General features: G+C 35.0%; 1 long non-coding RNA gene across 1 annotated transcript; it reads left to right on the top strand.

The window, feature by feature from the left end:
• Window positions 1–1,083: 1,083 nt before the first annotated feature.
• LOC138702747 (uncharacterized) lies at window positions 1,084–22,575 on the top strand. The gene is made up of 6 exons (XR_011332894.1): window positions 1,084–1,126; window positions 4,532–4,607; window positions 6,154–6,206; window positions 12,301–12,336; window positions 22,142–22,247; window positions 22,354–22,575. It is a non-coding gene; the product is annotated as an uncharacterized lncRNA (long non-coding RNA).
• The last annotated feature ends 914 nt before the right edge of the window (window positions 22,576–23,489 follow it).

Here is a 23,489-nt window from a genome sequence, read left to right as displayed (position 1 = left end):
GCAATTGCCTCGCCTTGCCTTCCGAGAAGGAAAAAAAAATTGATCGAATGACTAAAACGCTCAATATACATGCTCCTAATTATGCAAAATAAATTAAAATATGCATTTATGCCAAACAACGTTAATACATGCAAAATATACAACTTCTTCATAACTTTATTTGATGCTCGACCATGCCGAAATGTAGTAATTATATACCTGGTAGCAGCCCTTTAATGGACCTCATTAAAGTACACTTGTTCATTAAAGTTCAGGTGTTCCACCAATCAAAAAATACCATTGTAGCAATATGAAAGCGCAAATATCGATTATTCTCGGATATGCAATCGAAAGACAACTAGCTCGAGATTAGACAATATTAAACTCAGTCGAAACAAACAACACACAAATTAACATCAATTCACCGTCATCTTCCAGCCATTCACAAAGCACATTCCCGCAAATTCATTTCACCAATTGCCGGAAAAAATCAATATGGTCGAGCATAAAAAGTCGTATGAAACTTGACTATAATGGTAATTAAGACGCTTGTATGAAAATTATGAAACTCGCTTGCGCTCGTTTCATAAACATACTCGCGTCTTAATTACTACCATTATAGGCTCGTTGCATTATGTACTATTAATCTATAACACATGATCGGCTTTTAAATTGAAGCAATTGCAAGGACTTCCGCGGTCTAATCATCAAGCATTATTTACGCCATACAGTGAAGTGATTTTTAACGTAAGAGTTGTAATATGATTCTAATAGCTGCCTCGTAAATATATAATGGTCAAGTTAATTGCAATTTAAATGGAAATATGAAATCACATCCTCTAAGTTACCCTTGTGATAATGTGACTACTAGTATGTTGAAAGCTCATGGTTACGAAATCATAATTATTATAAATATAGCCTAGGCTTCAAAAACGGAAGAACCAATTTTTTTATATTTCACAGTGGAAAAATATAGTTCTTATGAAATTATGTAACTGAATTTAAAACTGCATTAAACAGGTGTTTGGGATGAGTCAGGCATTTTTTATCATAACAACATTATATATAAATACATAACCAATGAATGTCAAATTACAATATGAAGCACATCCTGATATTGCTTGTAGCCATCTCTGCTTCAGCAGCGGTAAGTTTTATGCAATTCCTACAGATTTATTATGAGGCAGAGTATACAAAATTGGCATAGGATAGGCTACATTAAGAAAATTATGTTACAAAGAAAAATGAATCTTAATTAATTAGTTATGCTGCATTCAGGACAATGGTACACAGATTACTCAACATATCCATGAACCAACAACACTACAATGAAGAAGTGAACACAATCAAATACATAGCACAAGAAAACGGATACAATCCAAATATAATAGACAATATCATAAGGAAGACAAAACAAAAACTTAACAAACACAAAAATACACAAAACACAACACAAACACAAGAGCACAAGAAATACATCACACTAACATATGAAAACAAAAGCACACATAAGATCGCATCTTCATTCAGAAAACAGAAATATAACATAACATACAGAACAGAAAACACACTACAAAGACATCTCAACACACAAAAAACACAAACAAATAAATACGACCACAGCTATAACCAGAGGACACAATACATCTACATACGCCGATCACATAACCAATGCTAACCATACATACAATAACATAAATACGGACATGGAAATCCTACACACAATAACCCAAGAACCAAAAACTCAACACACTGGAACAATATGAAATATACAAACACACTAAAGTACACCCCGATCAAGTCCTCAACACACAGATCAATTTCAGTACACACACACTATTCGACTCCACAATTCAACACCTTCCAGCAATAAAACACACCCTCCTAACAGGCAGAGAAGTTCGAGATGTCGCCGCGATCTAGTAGGCTCTGATGATGGTGCGTGAAGCACTGAAACAACTGTAAGCCGGACAAATATTTCATATTTAACATGAGTAAGTCCACTAGTTCATCAATTAGTTATTAATAGCCTACATTGAGTCTCTAAGATCTCGTAGCAATTAAGAAATACGCACTGCCTCGATCGAAGAGGACGCTTTTTCCGGTTAAATTGGTGCCGTAACCATTGTAGGATTGTAGCATTTATAGAAGGCAGTGGTTTTCATTACAACTCTAGAGCAGTTGTAATATTTCAACTTATCTGGGTTGGCAACTCTGAATTCAATAAAATCAACTTTCAATCGTGACGGCCATTTTCTGTAACGACGAGAAAACACATTATTGTTAAAAAACAATATTGTAATATTTCACTAAATATTTTTTCTTCTGTTTATTTATATAGCATTTAAAAAATTATATTCTAAATAAAGTAACTAATCTTTCATCGGACTTCACGGCATTGAAAGTGAAACTACATAAGACTTACATGTCAATATCTATTCTGTGTATAAATAGGTAATTATAAAGAATGGTATCTCTTATGATTTTTGTTTCCTATATAGGGCCTACGCTAAACTGGAGAATTCCCACTGTATCTTTGAACCGTGCCGTTACGTTTAGCACCAAATTTAAGTAAATACACAATCTTGCCAACATAAGAACACGACGTTGGTGTGTGGCGTCGTTGGAGGGAGAAATTGGTTTCTTTTCTCTCTCTACCTCCTTCGTTCTGAACATTACTGAGAGATAGCACCACTGTTAGCTACAAGATATATTTGCGCAAATATATTGAAGTAGATTACGTCACTTATAACGTGACTTAGATGAGAGTTTCGAGACAAAACAGTTTTGCTATATTTCTTTTTTTTATTAAATGTTAAGCACAGGAACGCCATTTCGTAATTTTATTTAATAAACAAACCAAACAAATTATCTTTGCATCAAAAACGGATGCTCCCTGGACCAAATTATCGTATTTTATAATTGTTTGAATGCATCAGAAGCCAGAAGTCTTGCACTTGACTAATGCAGTGAATTATTTAAGAATATAGTCGAGAATTTTACTACCACCATTTCGATTGTGTTTTGTTTGGCACGGCTCGGTACGGCCTGGTGACTAGTGGCCAGCGAGTAACGTGGACTATCGACATTGCTCTGCCGTGGGTATTATCCAGTTGTTCCTAGGCCTATAATATAGACATGTGCGACTGCTATATTTCAGTAGTCAATAAGTTATCGTTTAACAAATGAAATGATACGCTCATATCTGTCTGTCTTACATTTCTCTCCAAATGCTGTATTTTAGACTTCATTTTCTTCAAATATAATCAATCTACATTTTACATTCAGAATAAAGTACAGGGACATCATTTTATTTTTACTTCAATTTTTGTTGTACCTGAGTTTTTGAATGTACTTCACTCCCACCCCTTCTACTAATGAAGTTCCAACTGTCCTCCACACAGAACCAAGGCCGCATATAGTAAACAGCACTAAGTTAGTGAGCATAGTACGTTCCAGAAATATATTCGCGTTTTCCAGTGACGACAGAGCTTTCAATATTGAATCATATTTTCGCACAGGTACTGTCCGTTTGCCTACGTCGCATCCCGATTTCCCCCACCTGCTTCTGCTCGCCCCTCTGTAATAGCTGGGCTGTCTTAGCTCTTTTCTGAAAACATTAATTTGTAAGGAATTGGACGTTTACGTAATATTATACAACTGTTTAAAATAACTTAAATAAAAGGGCCTCGTTAAGTAATTAATTGTCACGTGATTTCCCCCCTTTCTACGATCCTGCGACATAACCACTTGGACGGACAGTAGATAGCATGTCTGAGTAATTTTATCTGTGCGGGTTGGGCAGAAGTGAAGATTGAATCGTAAGGTACCCTTTTACAGAGTAGGTACAGAATTATTTCAACATGAGTTACTAGTACGAAGGACGAAACTGGTAATTGGAATTAGATGCAATAGTCTATAGTGCGATAATATGCACAAAAGAACTGAAGCCTGTATCGAAATGAACGGCCACTATTTCCAAAAATGTGTTTAAATATCCAAATTATGATTATTTTTCAATTTAACTTCATTCTCTATATTGTACGCTAATGTGCTGTAGACAGTATAATACATTTACACTGAATAATGAACACGTTCGCATGGATAATTCAGTTCGTGAGTAAAAACACTTATTCTTAATACAGTACTGCATTTTGATTAAACAAAAACCTAATGAAAATTATCGAACTCAAAATTGAGATATTTCCTAGTCTACGTAAATGGATGAACTTCTTTTCTTCCCTCCTATACCTAGTAAAGTGATTTGTTTGTGTTTTACGCCAGTATCATCGAACTTCAGTTCGTGGAAGGGGGTAGCAGACGATGTTTCCGGTTCTCTAAAGGTATAGCCTGGTTAATATTAAAAACGTTAGTAAAAATGAAATGATGTTCCTGTATATTTCATGTCTCACGTGCAAGAACTAAAAATTAAGTTTGACTTAAAATCGCTTGGGGTGCGTGGATTTATTCGCATTATATTAGAAAATCATTTTAAGGAAATTAATTAGGCCTATATGTATTTTTCTGATATTTTCACTTGTAATGTTAACAGGGTGGACGTCTTACTGAAGAAGAATTTGATGATATTGTCAAATATTGTGCTATCGATGCTGGAATACAAACAAAAGGTAAATAAATATACCTATTATACTCATGTGTGTATATTTTTGTAATTTATTATAAAAATGGCTGACAGAGAAGACATGCTACGTGTTAAAATAAATAAATTAATTAATATGAACATAAGATACTTTTATCGACAAGTATATTGATGTAGAACAGATGTATTTTGTCTTACTTATACATTATACTGTAATAGTTTTACTTCTTGGATAATATATAATAAGGCAGTACATTACGCCCTCGGGTTCATTAGGGATTTATAATTTGACCACGGGCCTATACAGTTTGCTATGGTTACAAGCCATTGCAAGAGAGTATTGTTTTAAATTTATACAATTTCTGAATCTGAACAAAATACAAAATACAGAGATGAATAAAATGAAATACGAATCAGTCAGGTAATAATTTGTTTTCAGCTTCAATAGCCAATTCACAACCTTCTTGAGGAATATTACATTCATCCATTTTGTACGAGTTTGTTAATAACCCTTGATACATAAATAATAGGAGCCATTCATCACCACAGATCAGCAGAAGTTGGTGTTTTTAGTAGGCTATTCGATAAGCTGTAATCGTTTATCGATAAGATGTAATAAATAAATAAATAAATAAATAGATAGATAGATAGATAGATAGATAGATAGATAGATAGATAGATAGATAGATAGATAGATAGATAGATAGATAGATAGATAGATAGATAGATAGATAGATAGATAGATAGATAGATAGATAGATAGATAGATAGATAGATAGATAGATAGATAGATAGATAGATAGATAGATAGATAGATAGATAGATAGATAGATAGATAGATAGATAGATAGATAGATAGATAGATAGATAGATAGATAGATAGATAGATAGATAGATAGATAGATAGATAGATAGATAGATAGATAGATAGATAGATAGATAGATAGATAGATAGATAGATAGATAGATAGATAGATAGATAGATAGATAGATAGATAGATAGATAGATAGATAGATAGATAGATAGATAGATAGATAGATAGATAGATAGATAGATAGATAGATAGATAGATAGATAGATAGATAGATAGATAGATAGATAGATAGATAGATAGATAGATAGATAGATAGATAGATAGATAGATAGATAGATAGATAGATAGATAGATAGATAGATAGATAGATAGATAGATAGATAGATAGATAGATAGATAGATAGATAGATAGATAGATAGATAGATAGATAGATAGATAGATAGATAGATAGATAGATAGATAGATAGATAGATAGATAGATAGATAGATAGATAAATAAATTTAATTTTTATATTCTTCGTATAGCACTTTTAGTTCAGAGAAAATACTCGTCGTTTACAAAACACTCGTATTTTACTCGTAAAAGAAGACTAGTCCCTTGACCAGTAATATAATATGACATTTCTACGCAAACTATCGGTGAATTTAGAGGCTATATCGATTGTAACGTCAGTAGATACTCATGCCATTCAACCAATCAGGATGGTGGCCCCTATGATACATCTGTTCCTAATTTGATATAATATACATGTTCACAGATGAAGTCCAATTTTTCCTATCAAGAAGTGATCCAACTACTCCAGCAGGAAAAGTAAGTTTCCTCAAATTAACTATCTCAAAACTGGTGAAACTTCGATATTCTTCCACATAAAACACAGGAGAAAGAAACTGATTAATTCATTGGACGTAACCTCACAATTGTTACGCACCACTCTAAAGACACGATGTGATTACTGAGAAAGTTATATAATGCGTTTCAAAATTCACGAATATTTTATGCTACAAATAAATGGAAATGTTTTTCGAAAAAACGCTCGGATACATCAAATAGTATAGCCTATTTTAAAAGATACTTTTTCACAAAAACAAATCATTATTGATATCATTGTTGTGCGATTAATTAAGTTATACACAATATCCGTCTATTCTTATCTGTTTGGAACAATTAATTAGAAGTTATTTGTACATATTTTGTTTAATGAATATTTAACGTTTTCGACTTAACTGAGTCATCTTCACAAATTGTACCAGTGAATACATAAATATCAATACTAATAATAAATCTGTAGCCGAAATTTTTCTGGTAATTTTCGATTTTCCAAAAATAATTGGTCCTAACATATATAATTAACCAGCCTGAAACCGAAAATCGCTTTTTCGAAATTTTTGTTTGTATGTCTGTCTGTCTGTCTGTCTGTATGTTTGTTACCTTTTCACGCGATAATGGCTGAACGTATTTCGATGAAAATTAGAATATAAATTAAGTTCGTTGTAACTTAGATTTTAGGCTATATCGCATTCAAAATACATTATTTAAAAGGGGGGTTATAAGGGGGCCTGAATTAAATAAATCGAAATATCTCGTTTATTATTGATTTCTGTGAAAAATATTACATAACAAACGTTTCTTTAAAAATAATTTGCGATAAGTTTTATTCCTTGAAAAATTTTCATAGGACTAATATTTAATGAGATAAATGAGTTCTAAAATTAAAATAACTGCCATCTGAGGCCGTGTAATGAATTAAAAAACAAATGACTTCGTCTATAAGGGGCCTTGGACAGCAACAATCGAAAGCTATGAAAGATTGCCTACAGAGAATGTTTCTGTGTTTGTATGAAGTAATATCGGAAGCTAAATTAACCGATTTGTATAATTAATTATTATTTCACCGTTGGAAAGTGTAGTTTCTCTAGATGGACATAATGCTATAATGTTATTACAGTAACTTCTGATATAATATAATATAATATAATATAATATAATATAATATAATATAATATAATATAATATAATATAATATAATATAATATAATATAATATAATATAATATAATATAATATAATATAATATAATATAATATAATATAATATAATATAATATACTATAATATAATATAATATAATATAATATAATATAATATAATATAATATAATATAATATAATATAATATAATATAATATGTAATATTATATAATATAATTTAAGTTATTTGAAGGGTTCAGAACCATAGTGGGCCAAGCGCCATTTACTGAATACGTAGAAAACAAGGGTTAAAATTAAGTTATTACCGTAATTCAATGGAAACCTATAACAAGTAAAATAAAATATACACATTAAATCTAAATGATGTCAATCTTCATTAAACTATGGTTGCATGTAATAAAAATTAAGAAACATGTTAAAGGGATTGTCATTGCACCAAATGAGTGTCTCTGGACCAAAATGATCGCATTTTAATTATTTGAATGCAATTTAAATTAAGTAACATATTAAACGATTTATCCTTCTATCAAACACGAATGTTCCCTGGATCAAATGTCCTATTTTAATTATGTAATTACTTTATATTTATTTCTAACGGGTGCAGCGGAGCGCACGGGTACGGCTAGTATTTAAATATATATGTACATGTGTGTGATCCAATGAAATGTGAAATGAGTATTAAAATTATACCAAATGCAAGCATCTGTGTGTCAATACAAATGTAATTTTTTATTTAAAAATTTAAAACATCGATAAAATATTATGCATGTATAAACTGTTATGTAAGTAAAACATTAAAAATGAAGTACAGTCTATGTGTTGAACAGTCTATGATAGAGCGTGGAAATTCATAGGATTCCAGTATAGTTGCTTGTACGAAAATTGAACACAAGTGCAATAGCCTACTTATCTACTCAATCAGACTCAAAAGAAGCCCTCTTGGGCCTATTATTATAAATGTAAACTTATTGACAATAGTTATCTCGGTCATAAAATACCGGGTGAAAATTTAATTTGTATTCAAATAATTATAATACGATAATTTTGATCCAGGGAACATATATTTTGGTGCAAGGACAATTTTATTCCTTTAATATATGTTTTTAATTGCTATTCTATCCAAATAATTAAAATACGATTGGTCCAAGGATCATACATTTTGGTGCTAGAATATTTCCTTCAATGTGTTTCTTAAATGTATCCAAATGATTAATATACGTATGTTCATTTTGGTCCAGGTAGCATACATTTTGCTGCAAGAATAATTCATTTAACATGTTTATTAATTGCCATTGTATCAAAATAATTAAAATAGGATCATTCGGTCCAGAGAGCATATGGTGTAAGAATAATTCCTTTAATATATTTCTAAATTAGTCTTGAATATATTGTTTAATAAATCACTCCAAACCATAGATTGAATTGTGTACGAAGATAATTTTTTGTGTTGGTCTCATTGTGCATCATTGTTTACGAAAATGAATAAAAATAAATTAAAATAATTAAAACTTAATGTGTGCTGCGTGTACATTTGTAAAGTAATTCCATGTCTTACTTTCATTTGTTTATGAAATAAGGTAGCGCAAATCGGACATCAGTCCCGTGTGTGGTGTGAAAGAATATTGAAGTTTCAATAAATACTTACAATAATATCCTGTACAATCTTCCCCATTCCAGTTACAATGTGGCAATGACTTGCAACATTCTCTACACAGTGAACTACAATAAGAAACAAAACACTCATTAAGGCTTGTAGTAAATGCAGTGGCGGTTCCTTGGGGGAGGGAAGGGAGGAACGTCCTCCTCACATTTTCTTCTTTTGAAAGTAAATACCAAATAAAATATGTGCCTTGAAATTGGAGGAAGATTCGATAATTTTTAAGTTCACAGCTATAAGAAAAACTCGGTTGATAGAGTTTTAAACGACGCGCGCTCATGTGCTGCTAGAAAACTGTGAGAAAGATGCGAGATTGTCTGTGTAGAGGAAAGGCACTCCATTCCTCCTCTACTGCAGTTAACACACACAGACAACAGTGCACTAGCGGCCAGAGAAAGAAGCAGAGTTTTAAAGCAAGTAAATGAACGGAGAGGGAGGAGATCCTCCTCTGAATCAGTCATGGGCGGGAAATAGAAATCGACTGGTCGTGCAGCAAGCTCGCTACCGCTGCCACCTAACGATGTTGCATCCAACCGGACTATAACACATCTAGGAGGAGACACAACAAAAACAGTTTTAACGCAATGCTATGAAAGACACCATGTAACTTTTTTTTTTAATTATAAATCAAAAATATTATTCATTGCATTTTATATAGGCTACTATTCATGCTTTGAAACTTTCGTGGATATTTGAAAGTTAAAGTCGGGTTTATGTAAAACAAAGAGGAAGTAGTTTTACGTAGTTGGCCCCTGAAATTCACTTCTATTCATTGTTTACTAGACAGGGCAACAGCCAAGTTGTCAGTTTTGTACAAATATATTTGAAACTGAAAGTAGGTACTCCAAACTACATAATTTTTAACATAAAAAAATTAATCGGCCACCGGCAACTTTGAACAATAATGGTAGTATGACTTTACAAGAACTGACGTTCTTCAAAAGTATGTGATACTGAACTTGTAATATGTACATGTGGCAATACAGACCACGTGGGTGGGTGCGGTGTTCTCTCTTTCCTCAGACTATTTCCCATTTCCATTTTTCCGTAAAACGGTTCCGGTTACGAGTTAGTAGCTAGTCTCTTCCAACACGTGTGATGCTGTAGTGTGCTCGAAAAATGCTACGAGGTTGTGAATTTCCTTGTAATTGTTAATTTGTGCAATTATTCAACAATGAATGGAAGTGAAATCATAATATATTTTGGACAATTTTGGAAACTCAGTTTACAAGAACAGATTATTGCTATACAGAAGGGAAGGCCAACCCCAACACTACCTGGTCTTACATGTATGTATGTAGGCTAATTTGTAGCATGTTTCATTCAAGAAAGTGTCATTTAGTGCTGTTAATTTCTTTCCTCCTCTTAAGAAATACGCAGGAGCCGCCACTGAGTAAATGTAAATTATGGGCCGTATCCCTACATGCCTACCTATGCTTTTAACATAAGGACTTATTAGGCCTAACAACGTGAGGTGCTTCAATATGGTAATGATGGAGAAGTTTGGTAGCAAGATAAGCCGCTGAATGAATTTTAACTTCTGCATTAACGGTCTTACCAATAAAAAGTCAGCAAATAGCTCGTTTGTAAGTCATGTATAAATTTCTGACTAATAATCACTACATACGTCGTGTATAACAATACAATTGTTACATAGCTACGTCATAGTTTCGTCATTTCATTACAAAAGGTAACAGAATAACTTAGATTTTCTATTGTACTCGATAGTGTGAGCTAGTGTGCCGCACTAAGTATCGATAGTACATCTGGGACTGATCGATTACCACGCTATATTTTGATCAAAGAGTACAGCTACAGCAATATTATTCTAATTATTCTGTGCTCTTTGTTTTGTTCTTCAGTGGCTACAAGGCAAACATCAAAACAAAATGACAATCGATACGAACAGCTGTTAAAAGGCGGCCATTTTTTTCTCTATATATAATATTTAAACAGGGACTTTCGATCGCTCAACTACTGCGAATCAATTTCAGTGATAGTACACGCTGCTTATACATCCATCGCTTAAAGTTTTGTGTCCCAACTCTACATAAGTTTTATACAGGGTGGGGCATGGGAACCAAGTGTTTTTGGAATGGCTTGTACTCGGTCATTATGAAAGGGAGAGACGTGCGGCATGTGACATTCCATTCCGTGGCTCATAGCATTTCACCTGCAGTCGGCATCATGGAGCAGTGGACGCATATTTGCGTATGATTGTTTTGTTAGAAATGGCGAGTCGGTGAGCTCGATACGGCGCGAGTTTTGCTACAGATTCAATATTAATTGCAATGATTCTGTTCCCGTGCGGGACACAATCTTATGTTGGGTTAAAAATCTTAAAAAAAAATAGGCGCAATACTGAAGAATAAATCGCCCGCCCCCCAACACAGAGTGCGTACTCAGAAAATTTTCAGTCAGACAAGCGATACTGCGCAGCCCAGGCCGCTTTGCTCGAAGACATTCAGCTGTACTTGGAATCAGCAATCGTACGGTAAGAGGATTTTGCAAAGCGATTTACATTTACACCCATACAAGATGGGTGGTTTTAGCAAGATGGGGCCACGGCGCATATCTCCAGAGCGTCAATGGCAGTTCTTTGCGACCTGTTTTCCAATCGTCTCATTTCGAGATTTGGTGATGTTCCATGGCTCCCTCGGTCCCCTGACCTGTCCACGTGATTTTTTTCTATCTGAGTACCTAAAGGCACGTGTTTACGAAGATAAGCCCGGAATATTAGATGAATTAAAGGACACAGTACGTCAACACATCACCCAAATCAACAGAGATCCCCTGGAAAGAATAGAGGTGAATTTTCGTCAGCGCCTTAAACAATGCGCCAACACAGACGGACATCACATGCCAGATGCAATTTTCCGCTCATAATTGAAATGGTATGTTCTCACAAACGTTGTTCTACGAATAAAATGTGTTGAAAACAAAAACTAACTGTTTTATGATTATTTTAAAAACACTTGGTTCCTATTCCCCAATCTGTAGGCCTATACAATTTATACATGGTTTATTAGTAAGACCGTTATGTGTAAGTCGATCATTTGTAACATTTTGAGCAGAATTTTTTTAGTGACTTCACGAAAAAATACTTGATAAATGTGGCCTAGTGTATCGTTCATTCATGGACGTAGCTAATTAATTTTCGAATGGTTGAACTATGGGTTCTTAAACAGTATGTTTGAAAAGAAACGTAATATTATAATATAGGCCTACTAACTTAATTCTTGTTTCTTTTTATTTTTACAGTGTTTCATAGGATGCATATTCGAGAGAGTTGACTTTGTAAGTAAATACAGCATGCTAACTTCATTTAATTTCGTACATATCGCAATAGCAATCCTTGCCTACCTATCCGTGCGTTCGATTCCCGCTTGGGTTGTTTACAGGGTTGGTTTTTTTCGAGGTTTTGCCGTAATGCTAATGCCAGGTAATCTGTGGCGAATCTTCGGCCTCAAATCGCCTAATACCACCTCGTTATCACCAGAGAGAGCATTTGGTGTATGTAAACCGTTAAGTTAGGAATGGATCAGGACAGCACGTTTGCACATCTCCTTTTTATGTTAGGTTAGGTTCTTTTCAAACTGAAATGACGAGTGAAGCGTAGGACAGTTAAAATTACTCTAACCTAACCTAACCTAACCTAACCTAACCTAACCTAACCTAACCTAACCTAACCTTTTTATGTTAAGTTAGGTTAGGATAGGTTAGATTAGGTTAGGTTAGGTTAGGTTAGAGTAATTTTAACTGTACGTTTCACTCGTCATTTCAGTTTGAAAAGAACCTAACCTAACATAAAAAGGAGATGTGCAAACGTGCTGTCCTGATCCACTCCTGTCAAGTTAACTTCTACATGCACTATATCGCGATGTATTAGAGAGCAAGGAAGGGAGGGGGTGAATGTCATCGTGTCACTACAATAACAACGACTGGAGTACAGTTCCTGCAGCAATTTATCTTTACTATTCAGTAATTTCACTTTGTAATATTAAATAACCTATTGTTTATATTGTGCATTTAATTACAACATACATAGTTCTGTGTTACATCATATTAATGTAGCTACATAAGAACAGTATATTGTATAAAAATACAACATATAAAACATAGTATTTTGTTTTGTACTACTTGGCTCTTCTTCTTGACTACATTAATTGTTACAGTGCACAACAATATACTTCATTAAGCTTTTCTGCTTTCATTTCGTCAGACCACAATAATCGCATTGATTTTTCAAACAGAGCTGCAATGGTAGCACGATCTACTTTCTCTACCTCTTCGAATGTCAATAGAAACTTTTTGCCCATACCTTCAGTTTGAAGTGCCCCAACAATAACATTAGCAACAGATCTGTTTGCAATATTTGTCGTTTCGTCTATAGATATCCACAATTTTTCATCTTTTAAGGTTTCTCTAATTTCACGTAAGACATCTTCATAACATTTTGCTAAATAACCCGTACGCAGAGTAAATTGTTGGGGTAGTGTTCTACCTGTATATTTTAGCAAAAATGATCTGACATATGGGTGTTCCAGTTTTTTAAATGGAATATTTACCCTAACGAACATGTGGCACAAGTATTGGTAAAAATCACATTCCACATTTGAACTCGTGGGAATAGCTTCGATTTTTTTCGAATTCAACAACTTAAAGCATTCCTTGTGCCTTTTAGAGTTGTAGTGTTTTTGTACATGGTGTCTCTTGTTCCTCAGTAGATCGACTCTACATACCTTGCATGTAAGTTTTTCACCATCTGTAGGAAAGTGCTGCGATCCGAACTCCTCAACAAATCGCTGCAATTGTACAGGGACATCACTTTATTTTTACCAACATTTTTAACATTAACCTGGCTATACTCGGAAACACTGTTACCCCCTTCCATTACAGGAGTTTGATGTTACTAGTGCAATATGTAAACAAATCATTCTACTAGGTATAGGAGGAGAGAAAAGTAGTGTATCCATTTATGTTGTAGGGAAATACGATATTAGGATTTTCAGTTTGATCATCACTTTTACGGAATTTATCAAAATACAGTCTCAAAAACTCAACTTTTCAGGCGGCTATGTTCGTTATGTAATGTCTACTTCATTTAGCATATTAATTATTGGTGTTAACATACAATATAGAGAGTCCACACCTGTGGAGTAACGGTCAGCGCGTCTGGCCGCGAAACCAGGTGGCCCGGGTTCGATTCCCGGTTGGGGCAAGTTACCTGGTTGAGGTTTTTTTCCGGGGTTTTCCCTCAACCCAATACGAGCAAATGCTGGGTAACTTTCGGTGCTGGACCCTGGACTCATCGGCATTATCACCTTCATTTCATTCAGACGCTAAATAACCTAGATGTTGATACAGCGTCGTAAAATAACCCAATAAAATAAAAAAAATACAATATAGAGAGTGCATTTAAATTGAGGGGCTCATAAGTAAAGGGCTGTAAGTGCACTTAAGTTACTTTTGAGAAAATGGGGTTTAAATATTTAAGATTTCGTAAAATCGGTGAAATTTTTATTTAAATTTTAATGTGTGATGCCACTAAAATTTTAGATACTTTTTCTTACACTGGATGCACTTAACTCATGTTATTACAAATGTCACTAGCATTCCTTTGGTTCTAGCCACCTCAATTAAAAAAAAAAGCTAATCTGAATTTTTAAACAAGTTGCTGAAAATGGTTGCCGTTCATTACAATGCAGGCTTCAATTCAGTACCCATATTATTAAAAAAATTTTGAAGCATATTCTATGAAATTGAATTTATCGTTTCTTGAATATAATTTTTTAGTACGATATTATTAATATAGGTTCTTTCTTCTATAGAAAACGCAATCATATTTATGAAACACACTATACACTGCAGTGTTTACTTCATTGCTTGAAGACTTCGAATGCAACAGCGACCGTAAGTTTGTGTGTCTGACGGGAGCAAGGACATTAGTGAAGGGGTGAGAGTGAAGTACATTCAGAAATGCAGGTACAATAAAAATGCAAGTAAAAATAAAATGATGTCCCTGTACATGCCGAGGCTTCTTTTCTTTCGGCATATCGTAAACTATGTTGTAATGTAAAGGCAAACAAATGCTTTGCACTTACGGTAAACACAAATAGAACTAATTAGGACTGCGATAGGAAAAAAGTGAATACAGGAAATAGTGTAGAAGGACCAATAAAGTAGAATATGCAGAAAACAGGAAATTCAAATACCTCAGGAAATGCACAGGTATTGAAAACTATCTAAGACAGCACGTGTAATATCAGAGGGCTCTGCGCGTACAAGGACTGTACCTTGTAGGTAAGACCCCTTCCCCCACCTCGTGACGTAATCAAAGCTCGGTATAGTAAACTTGTGTCCACTGATAACGCATCCCATCTGCTCTCTTTGGTTATCACTAATTTCATCGACGCTAAATAACCTAGTAGTTGATAAAGCATCGTTAAATAACCAACTAAGAAAAACAGTAGTAATCAATTATGTGGAGGAGAAGAAGGCGCTGTAAATGACTAAATTAAGCAATATAATCTATAATAGTACATAGCAGAGGTAGTGTTAGAGATTCAATATATCATAACTCAACAAAATTGTTAGTAAGTCCGTGAAACATTAAAAAAAATTACCAGAAATAAACTACGCAACTTACACCAAATTTTATTTTAATGACTTAGAGACAAACTCAACAAGTTTCTTTTTAACATATTTTACAAATGGTCAATACGTCCAGCTCTGAAAATGCAGCAGACATCTGTGTGATAATCCATTTCGTCTCATGTGCATGTCAGTATATCACGATCGACCAGAGCCACAACAGCGGCGAAGGTCGTGCAGATTAGCAGGAAGTGGAGGCACAAAGACAATGTCCTTCACAAACCTCCACAAAAAAAAAACACAAGGGATTAAATCCGGGGAGCGGGGTGACCATTGCATTAACGCGTCATCTTCTTGTCCTGTACGTTCTAGTCACCTTTCTGACAAATTTTGATTGAGATACCTTCGCACGTCTTTGTGATAATGAGCCGGACAGCCGTTTTGCTGAAAATATGTAATCTGTCCTCATTCAGCTGTGGCATCGGCCAGTTTTGCAAATCCGAAATTTCTCATATCATTTCTTGACTCTGTTGAAAACAGATGCTGTCTTTTGGAATTCTGTTCGAAATCGTCGCTGCACACTCATAACGGACGAGGTTCTTGGGTACTCCAACACACAAAATTACTGCTCAGGTTTATTGAACGCCATATTTCTTACTGCTGACTTCTGACGGCATAGTGTGGCAACTAGCGCGCAGGCTTTTCCTTTAAAAAGCTTGGAGAGAGTTCTGGCCAAGGGTAGGTCTTTTACTGCAAACCCACCATTCTCCAGTCTTTCCTATTTTCTTAGCTTCAGCATATGATCCATATATCTTAATGTCGCCTATCATCTGATATCTCTTCTGCCCCAAACTGATCTCCCGTTCATCATTACTGCCACAGTATCCTTCAGTAAGCAGTTTCTTCTCAGCCAGTGACCCAGCCAATTCCTTTTTCTCTTTCTGATCAGTTTTATCATCATTCTTTCTTCACCCACTCTACCCAACACAGCTTCATTTCTCAATCTGTCTGTAAAGTTCACACGCTCCATTCTTTTCCATATCCACATTTCAAATACTTCTAGTCACTTCTCTATACTTCGTTGTAATGTCCATATTTCTGGTCCATACAATGTTACAATCCACACAAAGCACTTCACTAGTCTTCCTTAGTTCTTTTTCCAAATGTCCGCAGAAGATGCTCCCTTTTCTACACCCCAAATCTTTGATGGGCGATCATAAGAGTACAAGTCAATTTTTGGCGAAATTGAGATTATGTACACTTTCGTCATCATCAGCTCGATATCTATGTCTGGTAAAAAGAGTACAAGTCAAAACCTGCTGTACAACGCCGCATTCTCTGATGCACATAACCGTATCTTCAAAATCATGTACGATGTTAAACAGATTTTTTGCTCTCCTGTAAAATAAGTTTTTTTGACTTGTACTCTCATGATCGCCCATCAAAGATTGTTGTACGATAATATTATTATAAAATAAAGACAACGGATTAATTCGTTTTTAAATCTAGGTGTTTAAATTCAACAATCTTTATATACGGCTTTAAATTAAAGTAAAACAATTTAGATGTACGAGAGTTATTTCATAAGTCTTGGAAACTATATTAGGCCTATATCAGTCAATAAAGCTGCAGGAATAGAAATTCACTATATGCGTTTGAAGGTCACTGGAATGTGCTTCGTAATGCTGGTACCAAATTGAGTCCAGGTACAGGAGGCAATAGATAAGGAAAATTAAAAGATACGTCAATAGAAATAATTGTTTTCTTATGCAGAAAAGGAAGCAAAGTACAGGGACATCATTTTATTTTTACTAACATTTTAAATATTAACCTGTCTATACCTTTAGAGAACCGGAAACACCGCTTGCTGCCCCCTCCAAGACTGGAGTTCGATGATACTGGCGTAAAAAAACAAATCACTCTACTAGGTATAGGAAGGAAGAAAAGTAGTTCATCCATTTACGTAAACTAGGAAATATCGCGATTTTGAGTTTGATAATTTTCATTAGCTTTTTCTTTAATAAAAGTACAGTACTGTATTAAGAATAAGTGTTTTTACTCACGAAGTGAGTTATCCATGCTAACGTATTCATTATGCGGTGTATATTATACTGTCTACAGCACATTAGCGTACAATATAGAGAAAGAAGTTAAATTGAAAAATAATCATAATATGAATATTTAAACACAATTTTGAAAATGGTGGCCGTTCATTTCGATACAGGCTCTAACTCATGTTGAAATAATTCTGTACCTACTCTACGTACTGTAAATTCAATCTTTACTTCTGCCCGACCCGAAAATATAAAATTACTCAGACATGCTATTTACTGTCCGTCCAAGTGGTTATGCCGCAGGATTGTAGAAAGGGAGGAAATCACGTGACAGTTAATTACTTAACGAGGCCCTTTTATTTAAGTTAAATTAAACAGCTGTATAATATTACGTAAACGTCCAATTCCTAAGAGAAATTAATGTTTTCAGAAAAGAGCTAAGACAGCCCAGCTTTTACAGAGGGGCGAGCAGAAGCAGGTGGGGAAATCGGGATGCGACGTAGGCAAACAGACAGTACCCGTGCGAAAATATGATTCAATATTGAAAACTCTTTCGTCACTGGAAAACGCGAACATATTTCTGGAACGTACTATACTCAGTAACTCAGTACTGCTTACTATCCGCGGTCTTGGTTCTGTGTGGAGTTGGAACTTCATTAATAGAAGGGGTGGGAGTGAAGTACGTTCAAAAACTCAGGTACAATAAAATTGAAGTAAAAATAAAATGATGTCCCTGTACATTACTCACAGCTAACACCCTTCAAAATAATCCCCCAAGGCTTCCACACATCTTTGCCAACGATGTTGCAGGCGTTGAATACCATCGGCTGTGTGCAATTCGTCTATGTGTACGACCTCTCTTCGGAACGCTGTTAAGATGTCCTCCCTGTTTGCAAACCGCTTCCCATGCAGCGGCTTCTCCAATTGCGGAATGAGATCCAAGTCGCATTGACTGAGATCAGGCGAGTAGAGAGTGTGTTCCAACGCACTATCACCCCAATGCTTCTCGTAGCTCAGAATGACACTGACGAGAATTTCTGCTACGAAGAACTGCAATTTTCACGTAAGGCCACTGTTACTTACATCCGTCTTGGACCACAGTCGATAGAATACTAACTTTTTCGTGCGTTATCAACTAGCCACCAATACACATATATACAATCTGACGGTGGCATCCCGTACAGTGTACAACAGGTTTTCAAACGTATATACTGAACTAACCACATTTTCTGTCATTCGGAAGATATAACATAGTTGCCATGACTTATGAAATGACTTTCGTACATGAAATCTTCCAGAGGAAAATTATGAGCTAGGAGGGGATTTACCGCCCGTCCACTATCTGTGTATATACAGCAGCCGTGGCGAAAATGTGACTCGCGAGACATTGTGGCTCGCAATGAAAGCTATGTACAGGGACATCATTTTATTTTTACTTCAATTTTTATTGTACCTGACTTTTTGAATGTACTTCACTCCCACCCCTTCTATTAATGAAGTTCCAACTCCACACAGAACCAAGACCGCAGATAGAAAGCAGTACTGAGTGAGTATAGTACGTTCCAAAAATATGTTCGCGTTTTCCAGTGACGAAAGAGCTTTCAATATTGAATCATATTTTCGCACAGGTACTGTACGTTTGCCTACGTCGCATCCCGATTTCTCCCACCTGTTTCTGCTGGCCCCTCTGTAATAGCTGGGCTGTCTTAGATCTTTTCTGGAAACATTAATTTCTGTTTGGAATTGGACGTTTACGTAATATTATACAGCTGTTTAATTTAACTTAAATAAAAGGGCCTCGTTAAGTAATTAACTGTCATGTGATTTCCCCCCTTTCTACAATCCTGCGGCATAATCACTTGGACGGACAGTAGACAGCATGTCTGAGTAATTTTATATTTTCGGGTCCGGCAGAAGTGAAGATTGAATTTACAGTACGTAGAGTAGGAACAGAATTATTTCAACATGAGTTACTAGTACGAAGGACGAAACTGCCAATTGGAATTAGATGCAGTAGTCTATAGTGCGATGATATGCACAAAAGAACTGAAGCGTGTATTGAAATGAACGGCTACCATTTTCAAACTTGTGTTTAAATATTCATATTATGATTATTTTTCAATTTAACTTCATTCTCTATATTGTACGCTAATGTGCTGTAGACAGTATAATATACACTGCATAATGAATACGTTCGCATGGATAACTCAGTTCGTGAGTAAAAACACTTATTCTTAATACAGTACTGTACTTTGATTAAACAAAAACCTAATGAAAATTATGAAACTCAAAACTGCGATATTTCCTAGTTTACGTAAATGGATGAACTACTTTTCTTCCTTCCTCTACCTAGTAGAGTGATTTGTTTGTGTTTTACGCCAGTATCATCGAACTACAGTCGTGGAAGGGGATAGCAAAATGTGTTTCCGGTTTTCTAAAGGTATAGACAGGTTAATATTAAAAATGTTAGTAAAAATAAAATGATGTCCCTGTATTTCTCTTGCTTCTAACCTCCCCCAACCTTCAATCCCCATGTCTCTCTCGAAACCATGTACGAAAGTTTCAAGTAGGATGAGAGGACGTATTTTTTTGCTGCCAATATGATGAGAATATTAAATGTATGATTTGTTCACGAGTATTACGAGGAAAACGGTTGTATAACACAAAACGGCATTATACTACATGTCACTCATGAAACATTAAACGGTTAAGTGTACGTCGACCCTTTTTCAGCAGATGTACGAATGATAGGGTTAGCTCTTCAATTTGAACTCACTGATTTACTATGTGATGTCAAATGAAAGCTAGATGTAAGGACTTGACTAATGTTGAACTTTCAAATCTTAGCCAAAAAATAAATATCCGAAGCTTCGTTCTTTCGCTTGCTCTGTTGAAGCCATGTTCGCTACAACTTACGTTTGTGAAAAAATATTTTCAACAATGAAAATAGTAAAAACCAAATTTAGATCACGACTGACAGACGAATACCTTCGTGATCAACTACGACTGGCAGTAAGTGACACAATTCCTGATTTTGAAACTCTGTCGCAGAGACATTCTGAAGACAGTTAATTTTAAGTTCTGACATTGTTCATTTATTATTCATTTCTTTCTTCGTTACACGTACTAAACATTAGTTTGAAGCCTTGTACTGTATAAAATTATATTTAAGTGCTTGACGTAAGGAAAATGAAAATTCGTAAATTAGTCAGACAGTTGCTTCACTTCCCCTTCCGGTGTCCGCCTCCCTCCATAGGTGCTATGCACGTTGCAGGTTGCACAGTGGCTCGGCGCACGATTACATTTTCGCCACGGCTGATATACAGTATTCATTACTGCGAAAAATTAGCTTCATTGGTTTAATGTTGTTCTCCGATACTGGGGAGTAGTTCATCTGCAACGTCCCCCACACTTCCCCCGACTTTCTAATGTAATGCAAGTAGATTGTCACTGGTCAGCCACTTACTTACTTACAAATGGCTTTTAAGACACCCGAAGGTTCATTGCCGCCCTCACATAAGCCCGCCATCGGTCCCTATCTTGTGCAAGATTAATCCAGTCTCATCATCATATCCCATCTCCCTCAAATCCATTTTAATATTATCCTCCCATCTACGTCTCGGCCTCCCTAAAGGTCTTTTTCCCTCCGGTCTCCCAACTAACACTCTATATGCATTTCTGGATTCGCCCATACGTGCTACATGCCCTGTCCATCTCAAACGTCTGGATTTAACGTTCCTAATTATGTTAGGCGAAGAGTACAATGCGTGCAGTTCTGCGTTGTGTAACTTTCTCCATTCTCCTGTAACCTCATCCCGCTTAGCCCCAAATATTTTCCTAAGCACCTTATTCTCAAACACCCTTAACCTATGTTCCTGTCTCAGAGTGAGATTCCAAGTTTCACAACCATACAGAACAACCGGTAATATAACTGTTTTATAAATTCTAACTTTCAGATTTTTTGACAGCAGACTGGATGATAAAAGCTTCTCAACCGAATAATAACACGCATTTCCCATGTTTATTCTGCGTTTAATTTCCTCCCGAGTGTCATTTATATTTGTTACTGTTGCTCCAAGATATTTGAATTTTTCCACCTCTTCGAAGGATAAATCTCCAATTTTTATATTTCCATTTCGTACAATATTCTGGTCACGAGACATAATCATATACTTTATCTTTTCGGGATTTACTTCCAAACCGATCGCTTTACTTGCTTCAAGTAAAATTTCCGTGTTTTCCCTAATCGTTTGTGTATTTTCTCCTAACATATTCACGTCATCCGCATAGACAAGAAGCTGATGTAACCCGTTCAATTCCAAACCCTGCCTGTTATCCTGAACTTTCCTAATGGCATATTCTAAAGCGAAGTTAAAAAGTAAAGTGGTCAGCCACATGAAAGTAAAATAATGTTCAGTATAGTAATTATGACAACTTACTTTTTTCAATTTCAGTTGAAAAATGGCAAGCTTACGAAGGAAAGTAGTGAAAGAGGAGGCGAGAGTTTCGGTTGGAATAAACAAGAATCTGGATGTTTTTATAATGTGTGTCGTCGATATGGTAAGTTTATGAACGATTGAATGCAAATGGTTCTGATATAGGCTCATATTTTATCGATATGTGAAAATATTCCTTACGAAAATATAAAACAATTATTTCTTTACAGTGAGAGACGGGGATAACCTCTGTGAAACCGGCGCGAAGCTCTGGAAGTGCTTCATAACTCATTCCAAACGAGTATAGTTGAAATGTGGCATATAAGTTCCATAATTTATTTGTTATACGCACACGGACAATTGTGTCATTAAAAGGTTCCTTATTTAGGGGGAACTTTGACGTTTCTTGTATGATTTGCACTGCAATGTTCACAATAAACTCTGTAAGTCTTATCAATAGTTGGAAACACTTTTATTGCGACTATTACACTCCTACTACGTCATACTACTTTTGACCAATAAAACCGTACGAAAGGACGTATTTCAACCAATAATGGCTGCTTATCGCACAATTTTATCGCGTCCCTAGCATTTGTTTAATTTTATCGCGTCCCTAGCATTTGTTTAATTTTATCGCGTACCTAGCATTTGTTTCTTTGTTTGCCAACATTTGAAACTGCGCTGGTCTGGAAGTAAAAAAAAAAAAAAAAAAAAAAAAAAAAAATATATATATATATATATATATATATATATATATATATATATATATATAAAATTACACACCACTCCAGTCGATGCACAGGAGTTTCAAATATGACTCGCATTGGCATTCAAGAACAAGAATTAATAAAAATCACTGATCATACCTATGCATCTTCTGAAATCCGATTTACAAATAAATGAAGAGCACCATTCGGAAATCCTGAATAAGTTGAATACACCATGTAGGCCTGAATCAACGAGTTCCACTTCTATTACGCACACGTCCAATATAACATCATTTGAACCACCAACTACATTCAAATTTGAAAATTGTACATTCAATAATTATTCCTTTTAAAATTATTCATTCGGAAATTCTGAATAAGTTGAATACACCATGTAGGCCTAAATCAACGAGTTCCACTTCTATTACGCACACGTCCAATATAACATCAATTGAACCACCAACCACATTCAAATTTGAAAATTGTACATTCAATAATTATTGCTTTTAAAATTATTCATGTTTATTTTTTATGTCATCGTCGTTAATTAAAACTTTTCTAACACTTGTGTACAGTGTATTAGGTTATGTTATAGCTTCTGCTATATGATATTATGGATAGTCACGTATCAGAGATTGTTTAATATTAAGATTTATTGA

This window comes from Periplaneta americana, chromosome 7 (assembly GCF_040183065.1).
Source record: "Periplaneta americana isolate PAMFEO1 chromosome 7, P.americana_PAMFEO1_priV1, whole genome shotgun sequence".
NCBI classification, from domain to species: Eukaryota; Metazoa; Arthropoda; class Insecta; order Blattodea; family Blattidae; genus Periplaneta; species Periplaneta americana.
Note: the sequence above shows the minus strand (reverse complement) of the source record. Positions and strands in the feature narration are given on the sequence as shown.